Source organism: Hemicordylus capensis, chromosome 4 (assembly GCF_027244095.1).
Source record: "Hemicordylus capensis ecotype Gifberg chromosome 4, rHemCap1.1.pri, whole genome shotgun sequence".
NCBI lineage: Eukaryota > Metazoa > Chordata > Lepidosauria > Squamata > Cordylidae > Hemicordylus > Hemicordylus capensis.
Window position 1 is genome coordinate 135824422 of NC_069660.1, and position 26455 is coordinate 135850876.

General features: G+C 41.9%; 1 long non-coding RNA gene across 1 annotated transcript; it reads left to right on the plus strand.

Annotated features, from left to right (window-relative positions):
- Nucleotides 1-1921: 1921 nt before the first annotated feature.
- LOC128324819 (uncharacterized) lies at nucleotides 1922-25926 on the plus strand. Its single transcript, XR_008307110.1, has 4 exons — nucleotides 1922-1997; nucleotides 3588-3751; nucleotides 12443-12622; nucleotides 25290-25926. It is a non-coding gene; the product is annotated as an uncharacterized LOC128324819 (long non-coding RNA).
- The last annotated feature ends 529 nt before the right edge of the window (nucleotides 25927-26455 follow it).

The window sequence follows — 26455 nt, forward strand, 5'->3', positions numbered from 1 at the left end:
CAAAGCCTTTTCAGTGCTGACACCTCCCTTCAAGAAGGTTCAAATTACTCTTTGGAGCTTTTCTCACAATCATTGAAAAGAGCTCTGGAGCAGTCGGTGGGGAAGGCGGGTTTAATGTACCTTCTGGACAGACAACCTCCGTGCTTTCCCTGGGTGGACGGATCACCCGCCCAGATCACCAGTGGCTCACCCGGCAGCTCCTGGGGTCAAGGAGCCTCAATGTGCCACCATGCATGGCCCTGGCTGCCCAGAGCTCCAATCATGCTCTGCGTGAGTGTTAAGCATTTGCTCCCTTAACCTTATTTTAGAGGGAGGCTACTTTGGTGGGTTTGTCACTGTGTAGTTGCCAGATCGGGCTGGATCCCGGTGATTCACATGTGCATGCAAAACCAGGCTGGTCTCCTTTAGCCCAGTTTTGCACACACATGTGAATAGCCTCTTTCAGTACTACCTTTAGGCATCTGGTCAAATTAAATTAGTATTAATTATTTTTGTTTCTGGTATGGCATTTATTGTCATTTCATTTTGTTGAGGTTTTATTGTTGTTTTATTATGTTAGTCTGTTTTTGATTTTGTGATTTTATCACATTGTAAGTTGCCGGGTTGGTGTGCATGTGTGTGTGTGTGTGTGTGTGTGTGTGTAATTCAATGAAAAATGTAGGCTATAAATTAACTAAATATATAACAATAAACAAACAAGCACTGTTTGGCTGCTTTCCCTTTTGCCTCCTAAAAGTAAAAAGAATAATACATTCATCCAGGAAACCTAGTTTAAAAAAATATATATCCAAAAGGAAAGTTTTTCAGATTATTTTAGTCATTCATATCTATAAGTGTATATACTTTATTTAGAGATGAGATGTAAAAACAGCAAATATTAATTGCTCCACAATTAACATTTTTTTAAAAAATAAAATCATTTATGTGGGCTTAGACATGTTCTTATTTAACTGACACATCCAAGAATATCCCATGTGGGTTCTATGTGGGATGCAATCATCAGTAGTCATTGTCAGGAGTCCAAAATAGCTTCCAAGGCTGTTAGCAGCTCTGAGGGTCAGATGCCAAAGAACTTCCATTATGTCATGCAGGACTACTAGAAAGTGCTTCTTCACACAATATAGAATTGACTTTGCTGTGGTGATACTATAGTCACTAGCTTGGATGTCTTTAAATGATACCATGGAGGAGAAGTCATGCTTATGGCAATATGCAGTCTTCTGCTTCTGGGGCAGTATGTCATTCAATACCAGTTGCTTGGGAGCAGGGGCATCATTACAATAGAGGACCACGGTGGGGGCAAGAGCCAGTGTGATGTAGTGACTGTCAGTGTGGTGTAGTGGTTAGAGTGTTGGAGTAGAAATGGGGAAAGCCAGGTTCAAATCCCCACTTGTCTGTGAAGCTCACTGGGTAACCATGGGCCAGTCACTTATCCCTTAACTTAACCTACCTCTCAAGGTTGTTGTGAGGATAAACATAACCATGTATACAATTCTGAGCTCTTTGTAGAAAGAGCAGGATATTAATGTAAAAATAAATAAAAATAAACTTGCTCTATGCTCCTCCCCATCCAACCTCCTCAACTCACTAGCATGCTGTTTGCTCACCCTTCCAGAACTCGGCTCAGCTTCAAGCCAACGAGTCCTCTACAGACATTTTCCTTCCACTCCTACTTACTGGCTACATGCATCCTTTGGCATTCTAGCTGTTGAACTACAACTCCCATCATCCCCAACCACAATATACTGTGGGTGGGATGGTAGGTGTTGTTGTTCAGCAACAACTAGAGAGCCAAAGGTTGCCAATGCCTTCCCCTTTGCTAACCCCACCCCTCCAACATTTCTATGGTTGATGAACCTGTCAGTCAGGTTGTGGGCGAGTGGGTTGAGCCTGAGCACTAGTTAGCCAATTACAAGGAGAGGGACGGGTGTGGCTAGGCCAGGGATATGCTTAGAATCCTGGCAACGAGGCTCTAAAATAGAGCTCAGACTTATAAGGTTTGTATTTTGTTGCCACCAACACTGGCAAGATTTACTTGTGTGCCACATATTCAAAACAATGGGGGTGGGGGGGAAGGCAGGTCATCTTCACTTGTCCCAAGGCTCACACCTAACTTGCTTTGTTCCTGCTTGGGAGCAATAGTGGAAGAGATATATTGCCTTCCTGCCCTGCTGATAAGCTTCTTTGGCATTTGAGAACCCCTGCTAACTTGGCAAAGAGGCACATTTTAATGTGGTGATTCATTTTATTTAGCAGGGGTAGAGTAACTGGCCCTATCCACCCCCAGCACAGTACTTCCAGTGACTGTTGCTGGTGGCTGTCTTATGTTTCTTTTTAGATTGTGAGCCCTTTGGGGACAGGGCTCCATCTTATTTATTTATTATTTCCTGTGTGAACTGCCCTGAGCTATTTTTGGAAGGGCGGTATAGAAATCAATCAATCAATCAATCAATCAATCATTTGACTGGCCAATGTATGAAACAGGATGCTGGACTTGATGACCTTTTGAACTTATCCACCAGGGCTAGTACTGCCTTACTGATAATGGGAGGAGAGCTCATCTTGTGGTAGCAAGCATGACTTGTCCTCTTAGCTAAGCAGGGTCCACCCTGGTTGCATATGAAAGGGAGACTAGATGTGTGAGCACTGTAAGATATTCCCCTAAGGGGATGAAGCTGCTCTGGGAATAGCAGGCGGTTCCAAGTTCCCTCCCTGGCTTCTCCAAGATAGGGCTGAGAGAGATTCCTGCCTACAATCTTAGAGAAGTCGCTGCCAGTCTGTGTAGAAAATACTGAGCTAGATGGACCAGTGGTCTGACTCAGTTTATGGCAGTTTCCTATATTCCTATAATAGTTTTGAATTGCTGGTTCTTCAATGCAATGGCTTCATTTGACGTACTGACCACTTGGCTCTGATGTAGGCTCTCGTATATAATAGGCCTTTTCCTCCAAGAGGTTAGCTGTGTGGTGACATTTCATGCATGGCCAAAATGTTAAAACAACTCATTGCTGGCCTACAGAAATATTTCCTAATTTCATAGCACTTCATCATGGCTTCCATATGGATGAGCAAAGGCAGAACAAAAGATGTGGTGAAGGTAGGATATGGCCTTAGCACTCACAATAACTGAGTGCTAAAGCAACATCTCTCTTTCCACAAAATGTCCATAGAAAACTGGAGTTTTCTGGATGTCCATCTGTAGCTGTCTCAAAGATGGATTCAATGGCCATTTCAAGTACAAGAGCCCATTTCTCCCAGGAGCAATGAAAGAGCAATTGAAGAAATACAGAGAGCAATGTGGAGCTTCCAAAGCAGAAGTTTTCATGGAAATATTACCGCACACTGCAGCAGTGGATATGTGTTGGCACTGGATATATGGAGGATGCCTTGCCAGCAAACAAATTGCCCAGTGGGGAATGGATGAGATGAACGGATTCCGCCAGTTTTGACATAACATTTTGGAATGATGTCCTCCTCTCAGGATTTGGAGTTGTAACAAGAAAGTGAGAGAGAATGCTTTGCTCTCTCTGTTTCTTAATCACTGTAACTCATTTAGCCTCACACATATCCTTCTGCTTGTCTCCTAGACCAAGCCAAGACTACAAGATGATATTTTCATTTATTGTATTTGAAGCTTGCTGGAGGACCTTGGGCCAGTCATGTTTTTTCAGCCTAACCTTCTTCACAGGGTTTCTGCAAGGATGAAATGTATTATACACTAAGTTCCATAGAAGAAGCGCAGGATAGAAAGGTAATTTATACTATATTAATTATATTATTATACCACCAATATTATTATTCCACCAAGCTTTTAAATGCAGTCAGAGCAGTTTAACAAGCATGAAAATTACAGCAATAAGATATCACATCATAACTATAAAATGGCATGTTATGTTGCATCATATCCTCCTTTCTCTTTCCCTTGTAATTTAATATACAGAAGAATAAGAACTTTTCCTGTGTAAGATTTAATAACGTCCAGTGTTTAACAGTTGAACGCAAAAACAAAGCAGGTGCAGCTGCTGAAGAAAGGATTTATGCCAACACGTTCAGTATCTTATCTTTTTCAAGGAAATTCTATAAACAATAAAATGTACACTTAATAAGCTCTCTGCACATGTATGCATATAGAAAATATAAAAAGATATATAAAGGGATAATACCACATGTTCCTTAAAGTGCAATTTAAGCATAAAACTTTCAAGTTCAATTACAAATACACAAAGAATAATGCTTATTAACACAGAGCCTAGAACAACTATTGATAACGTTTTAAAAGTTTACAGGGCAGTCTCTAAACAGAGCTACTTGAGCAACAGCAAGAATAATGAAAATGAATAATCTAGCTGAAAGTTATATTTGGTGGCCAGACTTTGATCAGGATATAGAATTCGAAAGCAGTAGCTGTGAGCTTTGTAACACTAGAAGTGAATGGGGCAAAAATAAAGAGACATGTGGATCAGTGGTGGCTGGAGAGGGCGGTGCTTGGGGGGCGGTGAGAGGTAAAAAGTGATTACCGTTGGCACCCACAAGCTGCCACAAGCAGTTTTGCCCCGCCCAGCATCCCACACAGCAGCTGCCACAGCTCTGGCACAAAGCTGGACTCTGCACATAGGGGTGTGCACGGAACTGGATAGTCTGGTTCAGATTGAGTGCAAATTGCACTTGAACCTGACCGGGCCAGTTTGGTCCTGCCCCATCAAACCCCACCTCCCCGGTCCATTCGGGGGGGGGGTTGCGATTAAAAAATGTTTTTTTAAAAAAATTGTACCACCTAGCCCCTTCGAGGGGCTTCCTAAAGGTCCCTCCCCCGCCAGCCTCGTTTATCACCACCGTGGCCCATAAAATAATCCTTTTTGGCCTGTTTGGGCCTCTGTTATTTGGTGCGGGGACCATTTTGCCTGCCACCGTGCATTCTCAAATGGCCTCTGCAAGGCCTGGCATGGCTGAGGGCCTCACAGAGGTCATTTGAGCATGCACAGTGGCCATTTTTGGAAAAGAAATTTAAAAATGGCCACTACGCATGCTCAAGTGAAGCCCCCCAAAGGAGCTAGGAGGGAACTAAAAGAAAAAAAATATTATTATTTTAAATTCACAAACTGGTGCAGGGGTTTGGTTCCATTCCGGACGGAACCAGTTTGGGGTTTCCCCAAACCCCCGAACCGAGCTCCCGAACCCTCGAACCAGTTTGCACATCCCTATCTGCACATGCACGGAGGCCATTTGCATGGTCAGCAACACTGGTTGTGGGGTTCTTGGTTAGAATGTAAGCAGTGACACTGCAGTTTGCAGATAGCTGCAGGATGGTGGTTTTGTTTGCTCTTTTTGTTCTTGTTTGCTCTCCATATAAAGGCTTTTGGGACCTAATGATGCCTTTGGCGTGAAACTTCTTCATAACCTATGCACCTAGGGTTGCTAACTGACCCAAGGGGCAGCTGTTCATGTTGATCTTTGTCAGTCAGATTTCAGGCCATGGCATAACATGGAGACAACATTGGTGACTCTGGTTAATGACTTGTATTGTGACTATTATGAGGGTCATGCCCATCTCTTGGTCCTTTTAGATCTCTCAGCAGCTTTCGATACCATTGACCATGGTTTCTTTCTGGAGCGCCTGCGTATTGGGTATTGAGGGCACTGTTGAGTATTGGGGACACTGTTTTGCAGTGGTTCCATCCCTTCCTTAGTGGGCATTTTCAGTCAGTGTGTATTGGTGGCGAGTGCTCTGCCCTGTGGCCACTCTTTTGTGGGGGTGGATCAGGGCTTGGTTCTTGCACCCATTCTTTTTAACATCTACATGAAACTGCTGGTGCTGGTCATCCCTCAGTTTTGGGTGAGATTCCATCAATATGCCGATGATATTCAGCTGTATATTGCCACCACAGGCCACTCCAGAGATGCCATTTCTGTGCTTGCTCAGTGTCTGGAGGCTGTCAGGGTATGGATGGGCCAAAACAAGTTCACACTTAATCCCTCCAAGACTAAGCTGCTATTGCTTACTCCTCAATCTGGCCAATTGCCAAGTCTGAGTCTCTCCCTGGATGGGGTTGTGCTGGTACTCACCTTTAAAACCCTTCAGGGCTTAGCATCTGTTTACCTTCAGGACCGCCTCTCCTGGCCAGTCCTGTCCTGTGAGATCTTCTCCAGTTGCCCTTCTTTTAGTCCCTGGTCTCAGAGACGTCCATAGTTCTAGGGCCCGTGAAAGGGCTTCCTTTGTTGCTGCCCCTTCAATTTGGAATTCCCTTTTTTTCTCAGATTCAGTCTGCTTCCCTCCTTTCAGCCTTTAACACCTTATTGAAGAGATTTCTTTTCTGCCAGGCATTTGCCCTTTAATTTCCCCCCCTCTAAATCTCAGATGCTGTTCTTGTTTTGTACACTGCCCTGAGTCTGTGGATTGGGCAGTATATCAAACCCTTTAATAAATAAAATAACAAATATTATCATCCAGAGTAACTCATGCACCATTTTTTGTCAAACCCCCTTCCGTCTGTTGCTTTCAGTGTTGCTTTTTTTTGGGAGGGGGGGCAGCATTTGGGGCAGCAAAGGGAGGGGACCCACCTAATTTTCAAGATGTTTTGATGAAAAGTTACATTTTAAGTAAGACGAGATAGAAAGCTTTATTATTCCAATTTTATTTATTTTTGTTGCACAAAAGAGGAAAGTTTGGAATCAGAAAAAGAAAGAAATCAATAGTGGAAATTAAACTCTACATTAGCTCTTTTGAATAACGAGACCTTCATTCACAATTGCAATTTCTTGCATATTATGCAATTACATTAGGAGCCTTTCTGCATTTGTAAGAGCAAAACACAATCCAGGGGAATATTAAATTTGTTATATAAAGCAAATGCTGCAGCCATCTATGGCCTCATAATTTCAATCAGATTCCACATGGAAATTATTTTTTAATATGTTGAGAGCACCCAGGATAATTGCTCTTTGGGTGTGTGTGTGTGTTTAATGCTTATGAAACAATTGTGCTAGAAATCAATGGTTAGATAAAGATTCGACTGTAAAGAAATTTATAAAGAACTCTACAAAACCTTACCTAAACAAGTCTGAAATTAAAACCAACCAATGAAAAATCTAAAACAATTAAACTTTGAAAATGGGATGTGCCATACGTACATAGAACATTTCCCTTCACAAGTTTTAATAATCCAACACAAACAAGGGATCAAACTGTATTTTTGAAATAAAGAAAAGTGGAAATAATCAATTCCATTTGCTCTGTTTTCCTCTGGTGTTATATGTTTATGTATGATAGCAGTTCAGATTATTTCTTGATCTGGTGCTGGTAGTGCTACTATTACTTATTGACTGAGACATACATTGAGCCCTTAGGCTGCTGAGCACTTTCAGAAGTCTCTGCCTTCCTTTCATAAAGTGATGGGAGCTTGGGTTTTCCAGCAGCCATACAAGGAAGGTTGATCAAATAAACTATAATCTCCAAACCTGTAGACAGAAAGGGGTAGATAAAGAATTCAATCAGGGATTTACCTGGTAATGTTCTTCCCTGTATTCATTTTGGGTTTTTTTTAATATGCAGGTCTTACAACATCTCCAGGGGGCAGGGTGGAATCGAGAGGACACTGACCACAAACTTGGTACAAAGTACAGATAATCCTATGGGCAGCTCTAGTCATAATAAATGTGTTGTAGTAAGGGGTCGGCACCTAATGGTGCAGCAGGGAAATGACTTGCCCAGCGAGCAAGAGGTTGCCGGTTTGAATCCCCACTGCTATGTTTCCCAGACTATGGGATACACCTATATCGGGCAACAGTGTATAGGAAGATGCTGAAAGGCATCATCTCGCACTGCATGGGAGGAGGCAATGGTAAACCCCTCCTGTATACGACCAAAGAAAACCACAGTGCTTTGTGGGCGCCAGGAGTCGACACCGACTCGAGGGCACAACTGTACCTTTATTTTAGTGAGGGGTCACTGCCACTAACTCCCAAGGAGGCTAATCTCATGAATGTTCCAGTCCTTTGAGTATATTGTTTGAGAATTGCCAGTTACCAGACCCTGGAGAAGCTGGCAGGAGATTTACTGAAAAACAAACTTGCCTGTGGTGTAATAACAGAGCAATGCAGGGAGGAATTACTGGGAGCTTTAAAAAAAAAAGAAAAAGCAAATTTGTAGGACTCTGAGGTGTTCTGAGGGAGCAGAGTCCCTTCCTGGCTCTTAGAGTGTGGTCATAAGCAGGGATTAGTGAACATCCTCTTCTCTGAGATCAAGCTTGCTGCTCTAACACTAATAAGCCTCAGCAAGTTGCTATCCCAGTGACAGCAACGCATGCTTCTTATATATGTACTGGTTAGTGATTGAGAATGGGTTGGTTTTTAAGCTGGAAGCTTATTCCGCATTTCTTTGCAGAAAGAAATGCATCTGTACAGGCATCTGTTTATTTTGTTCTCTTTTTTCCAACTAGGGAAGATTAAATTATGTTGTTAATTTGTTGACCAAACTACTATACCTTTTGAGTCCTTCTGTCCTCAGTAAGGAAACACTGATTTACCCAAGTGATCAAAGTGTAGGGCAGAGTGGTGTAGTGGTTAAAATGCTGGACTAGGACTGGGGACTGATTTGAATCCATGAGTTCAAATCCATGAGTTCAGCCATGATACTTGCTGGGTGACTCTGGCCCAGTCACATCTCTCTCAGCCTAACCTACTTCACAGGGTTGTTGTCGGTTGTGAGATATTTGTAGAAACAGGTGGATTGTGCATTATAGGCAGGTTCTATAATGGAAGGGGCTGTCAAGGGCAAGATGGAGCAAGGACAGTGTAGCTGGGTCAGGGACAGAGGAATATATGGGAATCTATCCTAAGATGGGCAAACAGGCAGGAAGCAAAAACAATTCACCAGATGGAATTCAGATCAGATATTTCCTTAGGGAGCATCAGGCCATGAACACGGTGATGAAGACAGTAGAAAGAACAAACAAGTTCAAGATACAGTCTCAAGAGCCCTAATGCAGTCTTTAACCTTTTCAGACCCCAGACTCAGTTTTAGCTCCAACATGAGGCCTACTTTTAAAAACGTTAACATTTGTCATTTTCTCTATATTTCTACTTATCTTCCTCCCCTTCTCTTATCTCTGTGATTCTTTTCTCAAAGTACAACAGCTGCTAAAACCATTAATGAAATTAGTGGTGATGTCTCCACTGATGTGACCTGCCATAGGTTGGGAGTGGGGCACAATCCTGTTGTGAGTCACAACTCACCAACTGCAGCCCAATTCTCTAAGTGAAGCTATTGACCAACCTGCTGGCACCCTGTTCTGTCGCTTAGTAGAAGGTCCCAGCCGCTTCTTAATAGAAGGTCCCTTTAGTAGAAGGTCCTTAGTAGAAGTTCTTGGTAGAAGGTCCCAGTAAGACTGTCGCTTAGTAGAAGGTCCCACATTCAATCTCTGGCATCTCTAGGCAGGGCTGAGGACGGGGGTTGGGGAATCAGCCTGAAATTCTGGAGAGCAGCTCCTGTCAGTGTAGACCAGGGATTTTCAACGTTGGATCCCCAAATGTTATTGGACTTCAACTCCCATAATTCCCAGCTACAGTGGCCTTTGGCTAGGGATTATGGGAGTTGAAGTCCAATAGCATCCGGAGACCCAACAGTGAGAATCCCTGGTGTAGACAATACTGAGCTAATAGACCAACAATCTGACTCAATATAAAATAGACTCCTATGCTTCCTACAAGGAAGGCACAAGTGTCCCACAAATGAGTGATCTCTTGTGTTCAGGGCAGAGGATAAATTTGAATGGCTTCCTGACTAATAGCTAAGGGACAAATTAAATCAAAATTGACACCACCCCCGGCATCTGCTATGATCTCTGCTTTATGTTTTTGAGGTGGGGGGTACCACAGATAGGGTTGCCAACTGTCCCGCACTGTGCGGAATGTCCCAACTTTCAGCAGGGAAATGCTTGTCCCATTTGGGATGCAATTTCTCCCACTTTTTGACTGTGGATTTAAAAAAATTACTTTTAAAGCCACCGCTGAGCAGCAGTGGAGCAGGATGGGTGGCGAGAGCAATCGCGGCACCTCCCAAACTCTGGGAATGGCTGTTCAGGGGCTGGGCTGGCTGGGGGGAATGCACCAACAGGCAGTTAAAAGAATTAAGAAAAGCACTCTGTCTCTCAAGCACTCACTGAGATGCCACTGATTACTGACTGACTGCAGGAGCCGGAGGAAGGAGTCAGAGAGAGGGCCGGCAAAAGACTCCCTTCCTGTGCATGCCTGAAAGGAGCATCCAGAGCATTTCAGGCTTCCAGAAGCCTGAAATCACCTGTCTGCCTCATCTGGAGGAAGGCAGGGCCCAGGCCCCTCCTGCAGTCAGTCAGTAGTCAGCAGTGCCACAGTGAGTGCTTGAGAGATGTAGTGCTTTTCTTAATTCTTTTAGCTGCCTGTCAGCACACCCGCCCCAGCCAGCCCTTCCCAGAGTTTGGGAGATGCTGGGAGAGCTCTTGACACCCATCCTGTGGCTTTAAAAGGTTTAAAAAAAAAAAAGACAAGCCCCATCCCTAGGTGGCCATGCTCCTGCTGCCCCCCCCCAGCTGCCTCAAACCCCTATCCTGATTTCAGCCAACATAATATTGGCAACCCTACACAGGTATACAGATACCTGTTTGTTTGTTTTCCAAGTGGTCACTTCTGAAGGGTGATTTTGAACAGGGAAAACATACCGGGGGCGGGGGAGTAAATACTACAGCCTCAGTATTTACCCCCCACTCCCTTTATAGATCTTTTTACACTTTGAAAAAGATGCTGGCAGACCTGATCACAGATCTCCCTAGTCTCTCAGTCTCCTAGACACTATATACCACATCAGGTCTGTTCATCAAATATGGATCCATACCAGCAAATGCAAAAGTGTACATGGATCTCTCTTCCTGGATCAGAGTACATGTATTACTTAGCAGCATTGTAAGTTTTTCTTATTAGACATGGCATTTGGTGTGGTACAATTTTAACATTTGGTATGATTTGTGTATTTCACAGATTTTGTGTGTGTTTTAATGTTATTGAGTCTGGGCAAGTTTAATGTTCTTGACACTGGGCAAGCATTAATAAATCTAAATAAAGCAACTCTGTATTTTTCAGACATTTCTTCACCTTCTTGTGAGCTACTTTTAAAATGATTTATTATTATTATTTTTTGTACTTAGGGCTTTAATCATAGGTAAGACATCACATATAGTGAAGATTTCCAACAAGCTATCAGTTTCTATTTCCCCAGCATTAGCAATAATCCTCCTAGCAGGGTAACAGCTAATTTCTAGCAAGACCTTGACACAAAGATAAACTGTCTGACTTCTGAGCATTTTATGGAAAATACAAAATTAATGACTACAATACTGAAAAACTCCTTTTATACTGAGCCAAGGAACACCTCATTTGATCTTTTTATCATCTAGAATATGCAAATAACCATATTAAATACAGTTACAATCACTTCTGTTCTCCAGGGTCTGCATTCTTATACTTTATTGCCACAAGAAATATGGCTTTTGCGAGCAAAAGAACAGACACTCGTAATTTGGAGAAACTGCCTTTCTTTAGCACTCTTTATGTACTCAACAGATTTCTTTCTTTCTGCTGGGTTAGACCAAATGTCCAGCACACAGTTTCTATTAGTAACCAGCCAGGTTAATTTCAACCAGAGCGCAAGCAGAAGGCAACAGCTTCCTTCCGTCCTTCCTTCCTTCCTTTCTCTTTCTGTGCTATCACATTATTGTGCCTTTCACTCTGCGATGTAGATATACCCAGAATGTTCATGCTAGGAATAGGTTTTATTTACAGTCTCATTCACGATGATTAGAAGTGAATAACGCCCCCCCCCCAAAAAAAAACCAAAATAGTAAATTGAACTAATAGGAATAACTTTACTTCAAAAAGACACTTTTTGTTACCCGAATCCTCTTTGTGGTTTCTGGAAGATGAGGCAAGGAATTCTAGCCTTCCACAAGCAAACCTCCCTGCTTGTGTCATACAGACTTATGTAAGCGACACTGAGACTCCAACATAATCCTATCCGAATTAGTCTCAGCTGTGCGCCAAACAAAAGATGCAATTCTAAGCGTGTCCACTTGGAAGTAAGCCCCACTGAAAACAATAGTACTTACATCGCAGCCAACATGATTGAGGTCAGATTGTGCCTCACAGCAAGTTCTACTCTAGGTTGCTATTTGCTAAAGTGTCATTAGGTACAAGTAGTCTTGGAAATATGCCTTTCTGGTTGCTCATTGATTAGTGCTGATGGGGAAATATCACAATAAAGCTCTGATTATTCCATGTAAACTATTGTAAACTATATTAGGAATTAATTAGAAGTGTACTATTGGGAGCTAAGATGGGCTTTCTTTCAGCCATGGTTGAAATGAGCTTGAGATGCAGAAACAATAAAAACTAACATTAAGTTGGTCTTCCATGTCAGGTTACCATGCACTGAAAGGAATTTGCTGGTTATGCATGGGAATATCATCATATTCAAAGTACACTGTGAAAACAGGAGACAACAAAAATGCCACAATACCTTGATCCACTACAGTCCAACAGCCTGCACAGTCCTAGTACAATTAGATATAAGCGGAGGTAAACTAAAAGTTATAAAGAGGTGAGAAACAAAGGCAAAGATGTATCTGTAACAAGTGGCTGGGGAAGCTAAACCTGTTGAATTTCTGCTAGAATATTCACTTGCTGTGCTGGTGGAGCACTGCGCATGTTATGGTTATGTCAAGCAGAAATTCATTAAGTGTGTTCATAGCAACTGTCTGAGAAAGCTGAACCTGTTGAATTTTTGTCTGGGCACATTCCCAAACTCAATATTAAACTGAAAGATTAAGGCAAACTGTGGATGCACAGATTTTAATTTGTAAGCCAGCATAATATGTGTGAGACTGTACAAGTTTTTATATAGCATAGAAATTAAGGTAGGCACGGGCAGCAGTGATATAGGAAGATGCTGAAAGGCATCATCTCAATGGTAAACCCCTCATGTATTCGACCAACGACAGCCACAGGGCTCTGTGATCTCCAGGAGTCGACACCAACTCAAAGGCACAATTTACCTTTACCTTGATTTACAATTTCCAAACCTCTGGCTCACAAGTGAAAAATGTAAGGATGTTAGTGTTGGTGGCATCAGGTGCTGTAATGTACAGTTCACTCTGGATGGGTGCCAGCCTGCCCAAAATACCCGTACTGCCCCCAAAATCAGCACTGCCTGAATGCAGTGTGTTTTAAAAAAAAGCCACTTTGTGTGGGTGGGTGAATGTCTGATTGATTGATTGATTGATTGATTGAGACATGGAAAAACTTCCTCCTCAGGGCCATATTAAAGTTCCTCAGGGTTGCTAGCTGGCTATCTAATCCAATGCAATAATGCACACACAGCTTCTGCAAGAAATAAACATGAGAACACTCCTTCTGCAGAGTGATGCATACTCTTCAGAGATAAAACTTTGAGAACTCAGTACACATAGAAAAGAATAATGAATAGGAAAGTACAACAGACAGGTGTTTTCAGTGCCTGGAAGATTTACTTTTTCAAAAAGCTCCTGCCATGAATGTTGGCTCAGTGCAGCTGTAGAGGAATCCTGCCACACAGGAGCTTGTTGTGATGTGTTCTTTTCTTGACAGTTTATTCATCAAGACCCTGATTGTCTCCCGGAATCCAGCTTTACATCTGCTTGTAGTCGTCAGTCAGAATAATACCCCTGTCACTCAGAAATCTGGTTGCCGTAATCTTGCTTGGTTAGCTGTGCAATAATACGGAACCAGAGAACTCTCGCTGCTACTCACTTTGCTATCCATGATGCATTGCCATTTGTCTCCTACTCAAGTGATAACATCTGATACTCATAATCGTAATCTCTTTGGGCATGCGGGGGGTGGGTGTTATCCCTAGATTTGTCATTCCCTATCTCTCATGGAAATGTTTTTCAGGCAATACTGTTAAAACTAAGCTTTTCCAAGTACCGGTAAGACAAATGTTACCAATCCATTGTCTGATATGGACATATTCAATTACATCTCACACAACGTTAATGATGATTACTTGAGGTCAGAGCTGAAGCCAGCCAGAAAGTGACTCATCCATGTTCAGGCCACATAGCCTCTTTCTAACTTGTCAGGGGAGATGAAAGAACAAATTAATCAAGAACAATTGTCATATGTTGACAGATGTTTCTTGGTAATGATTTCCCTGCAGCTATAACCCACCACCTTATGACACCATAATATTTCAGTGTTGATCATTTATTTCATAGTACAAAACATGCCATATATAATTTTTAATCTACACCAACTAGCCATTAACTATGGCAATCCATGTCACTCAAAGGAAAATGTAGAAATAATTTCTGAATGCACTTGAGTTCTCACACATCAAAGCAGCTCCCTCTACTACCTCCAGAAGTGATGGATCATGATAATCTTGTAATTGTAATTGTAATTTTATTTACAGTCATTTGACTAAACAGAGAGTAAAAACTAGTAAACATTTATATATATACAGTTTAGAATTAGGATGATGTCCCATTATACCTCTTAAAAGCAATATAACTAAACTTAGCTACAGAAATAGAGATTGAAGCATCTTTATCTGAGAGCAGATGTTTAACAAGATTTCCATCGGATTGATCTACCAGTTTACATATTAAAGGAGCAATAAGACGTTCCCTAGGATATAAATGGAATTTCCAATGGAGAAGAATGTGTGCAACAGTTTCTGTATCTCCTGACCCACAACTACAGTGTCGTTCTTCTAAAGGCACACCCTGATAATCTTATATTTATACTCTGCTTTTCCTCCAGATTTGGCACCCAAAAGCTCACATGATGCATAGCCTTCCACCACCCTAACACCCTTGCCTGGGGGCTGCTGCAGAGCACTAAGAAAGCATTGGGCTGCTCAAAATGAGTGGTTGCACTAGTACTTATTCTGGTCCTCCCCCATTGCAGAGAATGTGGAAAACAGTGGAAATGCTGCTAACACAACCACTCATTCTGAGCAGCCCCAATGCTGTCTTAGCATTCTACAGCAGCCCCTGGGTGGGCCATTAGGGCGATGAGAGGCTGTGCATCATGTCAGCCAGCAGCACTTATAATTAAAGCTCATTACAATTCTACAATATCAGATGTTAGGGTCATGATGGAGAGGCAGTACTGGAGAGAAAGGAGGGTAGAATATTTGGTCACCGTCTCACTTTGTTGGGTTTTCCCTCTTGTGGTTTTTTGTTTTTGTTTGTTTGTTTGCTCTTGCTTAATTTCTCCTCCAAGTTCACCATCAGTATTCTGATGGCTATAGAACATCCTTGTGTTTTTCTACCCAATTAAATAAAAAGTTAAACACTGCAGCATTTCACAGGGCCCAATAGAACTTTGGTAACCTGGAGGGGAGGGCAAGAGAAGAGGGGGAAACAGGTTAATGTATTTTTTATTTCATGGTCAGTTTAGAACTAGTTAGTAAGTTTTTACTGCAAAATCTGTTCTTGTTTATTTTCATGAGAAAAATCAGTCTAGGAATGGGTTTCCCCCCTTCTAGTTACCATAAAGTAGTTCTGATATGACTTGAACACACTATTAGGGTATGTCATATGCACTGCTTTAGATGTGTGTCACATACACATTTGCTCCAGTAAGGAATTGGTTTTAACATGAAAATGTCAAAAGCCTTAATTATATGTACTGTGGGAATTGATGTAGCTTAACAGAACTTTCTTGCTTGGGTTATGATGAGAGGGTAGGAAAGTACCTACTGAGCTCTACAGCAGGGATTCTCAACGTTGGGTCCCCAAATGTTATTGGACTTCAACTCCCTTAATCCCCAGGCCCAGTGGCCTTTGGCTGAGGCTTATGGGAGTTGAAGTCCAATAACATCTGGGGACCCAACATTGAGAATCCCTGCTATACAGCATCTCCCTGCCCAATTATTTATTCCCAGAAATGGGACCAGGCAAAAACAACCAAGGAAGGACTGGTTTGGAATCTGGTTGCAAAGGCCGATGCTCTCTTTGGGCATTCAGATCACATGGGATAATGAATGGAGGCCAATTTGGGATCTGTGCACCATGCCTGAATGGAACCCCTGTACAGTTTGTTTGGAACCCCTCTGCATATTTGAGAATGTGACAAATATTTATATATCGCTTTTCAACCAAAGTTCCCAAAGAGGTTTACGTAGAAACAAATAAATAAACAAACAAACAAACAAACAAAAGACTCCCTGTCCCCAAAGGGCTCACAATCCCAAAAAGAAACACAAGATAGACACCAGCAACAACCACTGGAGGGATGCTGTGCTGGGCATGGAGAGGGCCTTTTGCTCTCCCCCTGCTCTATAAAGAGAATCACCATTTTTAAAAGGTACCTCTTTGCTCAATTAGCAGGGGTAAGGTCATATTTAAGAAGGATTTTGAAGACAATTCTCCAGCAGGCACAGCTTTTCCTATCTGCACAGCACAATGATGGGAAGAACTGCACCTGGCAAAATTCTCCCTTCTGTGCAACATTTAACTGGGAGGGAATACAACCCAGAGGCAGCACATGGTGTGCATGCAAAAAAGGCACCAAGGCAGGGTTAATTTTCCCAGCATATCTGGTTAAAGTATCTCATATAGAAGAGCTGGGAAAGATCTCTGCTGAGGCCTTGAGAAGAGAGCTGGTCTTGTGGTAGCAAGCATGACTTGTCCCCCTAGCTAAGCAGGGTCTGCCCTGGTTGCATATGAATGACTAGAAGTGTAAGCACTGTAAGATATTCCCCACAGGGGATGGAGCTGCTCTGTGAAGATCAAAAGGTTCCAAGTTCCCTCCCTGGCTTCTCCAAGATAGGGCTGAGAGAGATTCCTGCCTGCAACCTTGGAGAAGCCGCTGCCAGTCTGTGAAGACAACACTGAGCTAGATGGACCAATAGTCTGACTCAGTATATGACAGCTTTCTCTGTTCCTTTGTTCCTGTGCCTTGGAGACCCACTGCCAATTAGTCTCAAAAATACTGGGCTAATGACCTGACTCTGTAAAAGGTAGCTTCCTATGCTCAAGGTATATAGCTCTTATGCAGTCTGGTTTGGGCAGCCATTTTCTCAGTGGCTTCTCTATCATGGCACCTGAACCCCAAACCACTCTCTTTTTGGTTTTGCTGTTTGCCACTTCTTGCAAATGAACTGTGATTGCCTGTTCAAGCCTGGGACATTTAACTCCTGAATCATCCCTATGCTCCAAGTCTGAATTGCTGGTGGGAAAGGACACTACTTAAGTGAAATTAGCATCACTGCTGAAGGCTTACCGCATAATAGAACAAAATGAGATACAGTAGAAGAGGTTAATTATATTAGTATGGCTTTAAAACAAACGCCAGGCTTCTCAAGAGCCTTCTAATTGTGCTGCTGGAAATCTTACATTCTCAGTGTTCGGCTTACATTTAATTCCCATATGCAAAGCTCCCCAGGTGCGCACCAAGAAAGGCCTATTGAAAACCCAATCATTCAACAATCAAAAGGCTGCTTGAAAATCACTAAGAGCCAGAGGCCCAAACAACAGGTGTTTTTTTGTAGGGCTTCAGGATCACCTTCTTAATCTCCTTAAAGAATGAAGCTGGGGAAACTCTGCAAGGATTCTTGGCAGCCTAGATTCAGCAAGAGAGAGGTGCTTAGATGCAAGTACTGCTTATCAGTTTACCCACAAAACAACTGACAACGTATATTCCCTGGATCAGTCTTCAAACCATTTTCACGTTTTCTCCCCCTGCTTCTTCTCCCCAGGCAGGGGTGTAGCTATAATTGAGCGGATGGGTTCAAAGAACCTGGGCCCGCCCAGCTCCAGAGGGTCCCCCCAGCCCTAGCCCTTCCTATTTCCTTCATTATCTCTCTCACTCCAAGGGGCCACCAAGAAGAGGGGCAAACCTGGGCCTCCTCTCCCCTAACTATGCTCCTGTCCCCAGGACTGTGAGACAACCAGGAAAATGGGACAATTAATTTGAAATTATATTGATTTAAAAGCCCCTTTGTAGCAGTTGTTGCATAGTGCCCTTAATGAGTGAATATGGCCCTTCTATGTTTGCTGCCATTTTGCAACCACTGGTGAATAGGTGAATTTCAAATTTGGTGAATATCAAAAGATCCACAAATTTGGTGAATTTCAAAGATCCACAAATCACTTTTTAAAAGAATTCATCATAACTCTACAAGGCTGTGCACATGAGCAGCCCTACCCATGGTAGGGCTGCTTGTGTGCAGCACCAGGATTGAGGCTGAATCCAGGCACTACCTCCCCTGGTAGGCCAGGTTTTTGTCCCAGGTTAAAGGGTGAAAGTGTACCTTTCACCCCAGGTCTGGGGTCATGTGCACACAGTCTGAGCATTCACAGAGTCAAATGCCTAGAGTGCCCGACTCACGCGGGAATCCCCCAAGGCACTGTGCACATCATGCAGTGCATTGTGGGATACCTGGAGGCCGGAATTCATTTTCCCAGCCTCTGGCGATCCACGCTGCTTTGAGCAGCGCAGATCATGTGGGTGTTCTCTTTGCACTGCTCTAAGCAGTGCAATGATCATCTGGGTGAAGGTAGGTTCAACCCTGCCTCCCCCTCCCTGCCATCCCCACCCCAGAAATGGCTGTGTGCACAACCTTTGCAGCTGCCTTTGAGCAATGAATGCATGTGCAAATCAGCCCTTAATGAACATGCTCTTATTTTCAAATGATAACAAGATGGGAAAGAAGGCTCCCAAGAGGCTTTCACTAACCAGCAGCTCCTCTGATTTTCAGCTTGATCAGGCCTCTAATTTTGCATATACACTGGAACTTGCAGCAAGTGAAGCGGTGTCATCTCAAGACAACCAACCATGTAAACAAGCCCCAAGCATTGCAGCATCATTGGCATGGAAATGTTTGGCGTAAGCAATGAAGTGTCTGGGTTGTTTGCCACACACTCCCAAGATTAGTGCTCTCACACATATTAAACACTGGGATAGAAAAGCTATCCCTCATCCAATCATCTCCTTGGATTTTGGAGTTCTAAGTTTCCTGAGCCGTATTCATACATTGCATTCAATGCACGTATCTGTGTGCAGATACAGATTCACACAGTATGTTCAAGGTATGTAGAGCAGTAAATTTCCTATTTGTACTCTGCATTTCAGGAGGCCAGTCCCCAGGTTCACTTTTAAAATGAATACATATACATTCATTCACAAAAAAGCATGTGCCTGTGAACAGAAAACTATATGCATGTACAGCTTAAATATCTGACTAGCGCTTTGATCTTGTTTCTAGTGAACTGATGCATTAGGAATCTTCCACTGTTCAATTCTTTTATTTCTGAATCTTGTACCGAGCACTGTTAATGTACATAATGCAGTTCTCAATCCCTTCCACTAGTCTGTCTCTCTTCCCCTCGTCACATTACCAGTGTTTAATCAATTACCACACTGTATTGATTAAACACTGCTAAAAGGGGAAAAAAGCAAACCTGATGCAATTGTGCTTGTCCATATGGTTGCATCCAGATGATTTTTGTATAGTGTGTTACTGATGTGTGTGCACACAAATATGCCATGTTAAAACAGGGCAAAAAGCAGTTCTGATGTGATTATACATATGATTGTATCAAGATTTCTTTTTGTGAGACGTTTCACTGGGATACAGGATAAAATACGCATATCAGTATAACTGTACAGAAAGAATATTGATGTGATCAGCCATACAATTATATCAGTCCTGCTTTTTGTGCAGTTTTTGTCTTAGCACATGTGCACATAGGAAGGGGAAGAGTGAGGAAGATATGAAGGAGCTAAAGGAATCGCTAGCTGAACTAGAATTCAGGAAAAGTGGAGTGCAGAGCAGAGGGAACATGTAGCCATTCATTCCTGTCCAGAGACTATTCTGTAGCTTATTACTAGAGCTTTGCCAAAACAACTCCTCGGTGTTCACTTTTGCTGTTGCTGAAATTTGGACCCAGTTTTTGGCACTTTGTCCTCAAAACATTTTTATGTGGTCATCTGTGTGCTGAATTGCAAAGCCTACTTTATCATCATGACTATGGTGAGAAAAGTAATAAGCAAAGGAAATCCCAAATGATCTCAGGCTGTGGCCATTTGCACAGTTCACTACTCTGAGCATCACTGTGGAGAAAAATGATTAAGAAGAGGAATTCCTAACCTAACAGCTCCACCACACACATGTTTTGTACGCATAGCACCTTGCATATGATATGCAGCCCTTGCATATACATACACATTCCCTCACAGGTCAAATTTCTTTCCCACCCATGAGAAGTGGGTGGATATTCCTGCTGTGACAGGAAAGGGTGTTTGTGGCAGAATTTTATACTGCAGGTAGAAGGGTGATTCTGATAGCATGTCCATTAGTGACATTGGGGTGGGGGCATTCTCACCCAATATTATTGGGAGTAGCGGCCACTGTTCATCTGAATCAGCCCAAGATCGTTTGTGTAGTGCTTTTGTTTAACCAGTTCCTTGATCCAAGCCAGTTTGGAATTGGTGCTTTAGTTACTTTTTGTCCAGACCTGGAGTAGAGGCAGGGCTAACAAGCCACCAGCAGCAAGAGCATTGAAAGCAGTCAGCACTTGCCTCTCTGTAAATAACACCTATTTCATTAAGCCATTGATATTCCTGATTCTAATCCACTGCCTTGTCCTTGCGTGCCACAACTCTTTCCTCAGGATTCTACAAAAGGAATGAGAACATGGTTCCCTGTCCCAAAAGAGCTCAACACATAATGGAGACATCAGCAGTAGTCACTGGGAGGGATGCTATGCTGGGCTGAATAGGGATAATTGCTATCTTATGCTAAAGAAAATGGTCTACCTTATTATGCTAAATTAAAAAAAAAGACTTCATAAAATGCAATTTATAACTCTTTGCCCAGTTAGCAAGGGGTCTGCCACTTTGAATAGAATTTTATTGGATAAAAAAATCAAAATCTGCAATAATTCTGCTCATTCCTTATGATATGCTATTTCTTATCATAACATCGTGTATTAGACAGTGGTTCTTTTACTGCTAATCATATCCCTTAGTATAAAGTGCCAACACATCCCTTGTGAAACAAAATTTATTTGGTGTATTTCTTCACAGCCAGAAGCCCTTGTTTGCTATTTACCATTATATTGTAGGTAAAGGCATCTTTTTGATATGTCACTGCTGCTTCCTTCTGTGCACGTGATGGGTGTTAGCTCAGCTCTGGGAAGACAATGACACCATGCAATCATTAGTACCATATTCCAGTGTCTGTCTGCTTGCAAGGCCCTGGTTAACTCAGATGCCACAATAATCCCATGCACACAGCAATTATAAACTCCTGCTCTAAATAGTAAATCAAATCATCTTAAAAATACAATTATTTCTCCGCATATTGTGTGGCTACAACAACAGCCAGATGAGAAGTTTCTTCCAGCAAAACAAAATAAATGCCTGTCTTAAAATGTTGAGTATTACAGGAATCACTAGAATGATCCAAAAGTATTTTCCCTTAATATACACTATGCTGTAGATCGCCTGTCAAGTCAGGGAACATTTCAAATATGAATGCAGCCAGTACATATGCTGACTTTCTAAATAAAGCCTGTCAACCTCACATTTGAGGGTCTGTTTTTGCAAGTCTGCCTTCTCATTCTAACCTCTCTCTGCTCTGAAGAGTACAGAGAGAAACAAAGGACTAATTCTCAGTTGTTTTTTGAGAGTGCTTTCATATATCAGCCCAAAAGTGACAAAATAGGCCAAATGATTTCCCTAAATTATTTTGTTATTTTACTTATCACAGTTTCTATCCCACCCTTCCTTTGAGGAGTTCACAAAGGCAGGCATAGGGTTATCTAATTTAACCTCACAACAATCCTGTGGGATAGGATGAATTCAGAGACAGAGGCCATGTAGCATAGATGCCCATGCCATCCTCCCCCCGCTCTCCTGTCTGAATTCAGACCTACTGGAGAGCAATTTCTCTGCAGAGAGAGGTGGGGAAGCTAGCTGTGTGGGTGTCCTTCCTTACTGAAGGACAACTCACACAGCCAATCATGCCAGAGTTGAGGTTGGAGCTTCCTCCCTCAACTCCAGTTCCAGGGGAAGCAGCCTGCGATTCTGAGTTTGGACATACCACAGGCTGCCTGGAACCTCAGGCTGCAGTGATGAAACTTACTACAAACCAAGGGTTCAGATTGTAGTTCCAACCAGTTTTATTGCTGTATGAAACCCAGGTTGCCCGCATTCGGATGTAACGTCCACGGAACCCCAGGCCTATTCAGATGTGGTTCCGTATTATGTGAGAATGTGGCCAGAGCATTTTCCAAGGTCAGTTTGTTTCATGGCTAAGTGACTCCAGGTCCTCTGATTCAAATTGCATTATCTAATACACTGAGAAATGTAAGCCATATTTTGAAATGTTCTGCTAGAGCCAAGTATATAAGAAATTTCAATAACACTTCAAAGAGTTCTAAAAAGACTGATGGACTTTCTTGGGTAGGTTGATCACATTCCAAGGGTGCAGCTGAAATCTTCCTAAAGTGAAATATGAAATGAACTTTGAACTTCCTATATATAAAACGTCTGAGAAGTTTTAAAGAAAACCAACTAATTTTCTAGAAGACAAACAACATTTCTCTATGGAGGTCTGTACATTATTACACATGGCATGCTGGGACAGCCATAGGCATTTCCCAGAAATACTTCTTCATGATTAAAAAATCAATTATTATTGCATTGTTTTTGTAGCAAGAATAGCTATACAGAGAAAATAACAGAAATACAATTTAGAGAAAAAGAGGCATAATTTACTTAATTTATTCTATATGGAACCTAAATCATACTGAATTAAAATATGGCTGTATATACCACATTGTTCCAAAAGGAAATAAATCCCATTTATATATAAATTTGCCACTACAAAACTGGCTATTTTTACTAGACTTGCCATATCCCATATTTTACCTAACCAGTCTGACAAGACCAGAGCACTGACATTTTCCCCAATTTATACTGATCATCAGTTTGGCAGCAGGAAACAAATATACAATCAGTTCCAGGTCCTTTACCAAAATGAAACCCAAAGGAGCCTTTACCAAAATGAAACCCAAAGGAGCCCCTAGTGGCACAGTGGTAAAACTGCCGCCCTGTAACCAGAAGGTTACAAGTTCGATCCTGACCAGGGGCTCAAGGTTGACTCAGCCTTCCATCCTTCCGAGGTCGGTAAAATGAGTACCCAGAATGTTGGGGGCAATATGCTAAATCATTGTAAACCGCTTAGAGAGCTCCGGCTATAGAGCGGTATATAAATGTAAGTGCTATTGCTATTGCTATTGCTATCTTTGAAATCTGTCTTTATGTCTTGATAACCTGGATGTCCGTCCCCCCCGCCTGCCGCTGGATTAACACAGAGTTGCCACCTTTCTCAGGGTTTGGACTTATCCAGATAATCTAGCAAAAGCCTGCTTTGTTGGATGACACTGAAGAGCTTTACTGAAGAGCACCTTTAACTCTGTTCTGACTGTACATAGATCATTGCTTCCCAGTGAGCTTCTTGACCACAGGGGGTATCACATATTTGATCCCAGGTCAACCAAGTCCAACCCTCTTCCCACTTCACCACATTAGGTTTAAAGCAGTATTTGTTAAAACTTATTACCATCTACCACTGGCATGAGATACCTCTTAGGAAACATGTCCTCATTTGTGGAAACAAGCCATCGCAATGAACACAGAAAACTAGATTATAATGGACCCATCTTTAACAAAATACTTTATTAAATGGAGGGAAACAAGGAAATAATCAATTTTTATTGCTCTATGATCTTTCTCAGCCAACTGCTGCTGTAATAAAATTAAGCATTCCATTTCATTTAAAGTAAGAAAGGTAATTTTATGTACATTTTCCCCATCACACGCCCATGCATGCACGCACATGCACACACATGGAGCAATCAGCTGCTACACTTGTTAGCTTGCTGATTAAATACTTTGTCACTTAATTCTCAACTAATTAAAGAGAATTGAGGCTGGCTGTGTATCAGCCAACAAGGTATTAAGCTGAACCAAGCTCTTGCTTGCGTTACAATTGGATTGCCTGCAAAGTCACTTTTCAGATTCCTCTAAAATAGATATACTAAATGTTCCTCATGGTCAGGTTTGCAGTTTTGCAAATTAGGAGTTCTCGTACTTCTATTCTGAAGTAGATCGGGACCCCAAGCTCTCATGTGATTTTTATTGTGGAAGAAAGAGCTATGAAGTGAGAGCAGGATTCTGGTGTGGGTTGGATTGGCATCAGATTTTTCTAAAAATAACATCTGAAGGCATATTTGGAGGTGGGTGCTTGGGCAAAACATCTGAAGAACTTTCAGGCAAACGGAAAGAGTGAAATATGGTTAGCGGTTTTTTTCAGAGAGGGGTGTTCACACATCATTAGATAGCCAGAGAATTTCACCTAAAACAATTTAAAGACATATGTGGAGGCTGATGTTTGAGCAAAATATCAAAGAAATGGCATGGGGACCTTTCAGACTTTTGATAAGGCTAGGAAAATTCCTTGAGTTGGTTGACATGTATCACTAAGCTACAAAGAGACTCAGCTTATTGCATATATTTGTCCTTCTGATAGCCATATTCTTTTGTACCTGACTCTCCAATTTGTTTCCTCCAGGATTTCCCTCTAGATATTGAGTGTGATCTTTTGTTTATTATTTAGTGAGCAATTTGGAATTCATTATATAGTGGGTTTAATTTTAATGGCATCTTCACAAAAATAAAAACCAACAAAAAGAATCCTATAACCAAGAGCATTATCCGTGGTTTTATTTTGTGAAAGAATATTGAGAGAGAAACCTATGCTGCCATTTGAAAAACTATTCCAGTGATAGAGAGGAGAAAGGAACCTCGAGACCTTCTGATAGAAGGTTCACAGGGAGTAAAGTGCAACTCCATACATTCTTTAATGAACTGTGTCCAGGTTGCTTCTAGATGGGAAGAGGGGACTGTTTGGAGCACACAGAATGTCAGATAAGAGAGAGGGGAGAATATTTGAGAAGGGGCGGGGGAGGCAGTTGAGACTGGCCAGTTAGGTCAGTTGGACTTGGTTTGGTGAAGGAGAAGAGTGGGTAGAATTATTAGGGTAGGATTAGGGTAGGATCTTAATACATATTTGAAACTGAGCCTACAAAGGAAGAATCAATGGTGTAAAGAAATACCTTTAATAAGTACCTGTCCAATTTACAAATTTTGTGACAATAAACCAGAGTTCAATAATAAACTGTTATCTATTCTTTCTGGGACCCATGCAGCTAAGGCTTGAATACCTGCCTTGAATTGATGTAAACTAGCACAGTGGGACTGTGAAAATTCCTCTCACCACCTCCTCATCTTCAAATGGCACCTACACCCATTTTCCATAGCTTGCTCAGAAGAACTGCCCTTGAACAAACTGTTCCTTTACATCTGGTAAATTAATGATGGAACTTTAGAAGTCTTCAATTTTGGAACATTTATGGAGAGTTAAGCCGCAACTGAAAACTGCTTACCGTGTTGCAATTTATATTTTATTTTGACAGGTTCTTCATAGGTACGTTTCAATGTATGCATGCAGTATGCATTTGAATCTAAAGATATTCTAGGCACCAGAAATTGTATTCGTGATTGGAGTACAGAAGAAAGTAGACTGTGCCAATTTGCCATTGCATTATGCCATTGCAATTAATGTGTTGACAAGTTTCAGTACCAGCTTTCAGTCCCATGGAATGTACTATATAAAAAATAAATAAACAAAAAACAGCAAAGAGACTTTTTTTAAAGGAATATTCATTTTATTCCACTAAAAATTCATGGTTGACATCCAGACATGTCAACCATGTCTGAATGCAGCAATGCTACATGTGTGCTACTGAGAGCAGGAGCTTTTTCAGATGGTGACTTTACCTTGACTTTATTTTGGGAGGATGGGTGTACAATCACATATCAGCCAGTTTTACCCCGAAGTCCATGCAATATTTCTGAGAGCACTTCACACAAGATTTGGATTTCCCCCTCCGTATTCTAACCTAGTCCAATTTATGTCAGGGGTAAAAAAAAATCCTCTTTTTGTGATGGAGTATCTTGTGAAAAAAAATCCTCTTTTTGTGACGGAGTATCCATTATGCCCCAAACTCACAGTAAAGCCTCGCAGTAAACCTGCAGTAAAGCCTGTTGTCTGAAAACCTCCAGATGATTTTCACTGATCTCCCCTTTCCTCTGAAGCTGAGGGAAACTCTGAAAACTCTGTTTCTGAAGGTCACGCAGTTTTTGGAGTATATTTTCAGGAGTCACAGTCAGCTTCAGAGGGAAGGGGAGATCCACAAAAACCACCCCTTCCTCATAGCATTAGCTGTACATGTGCTTCGTTAGTCTGGAAGTTTGGCAGTGGCAATAATTTGCTAAGCACTTATGATGCTGAACTCCCCTCATCCTGATTGGC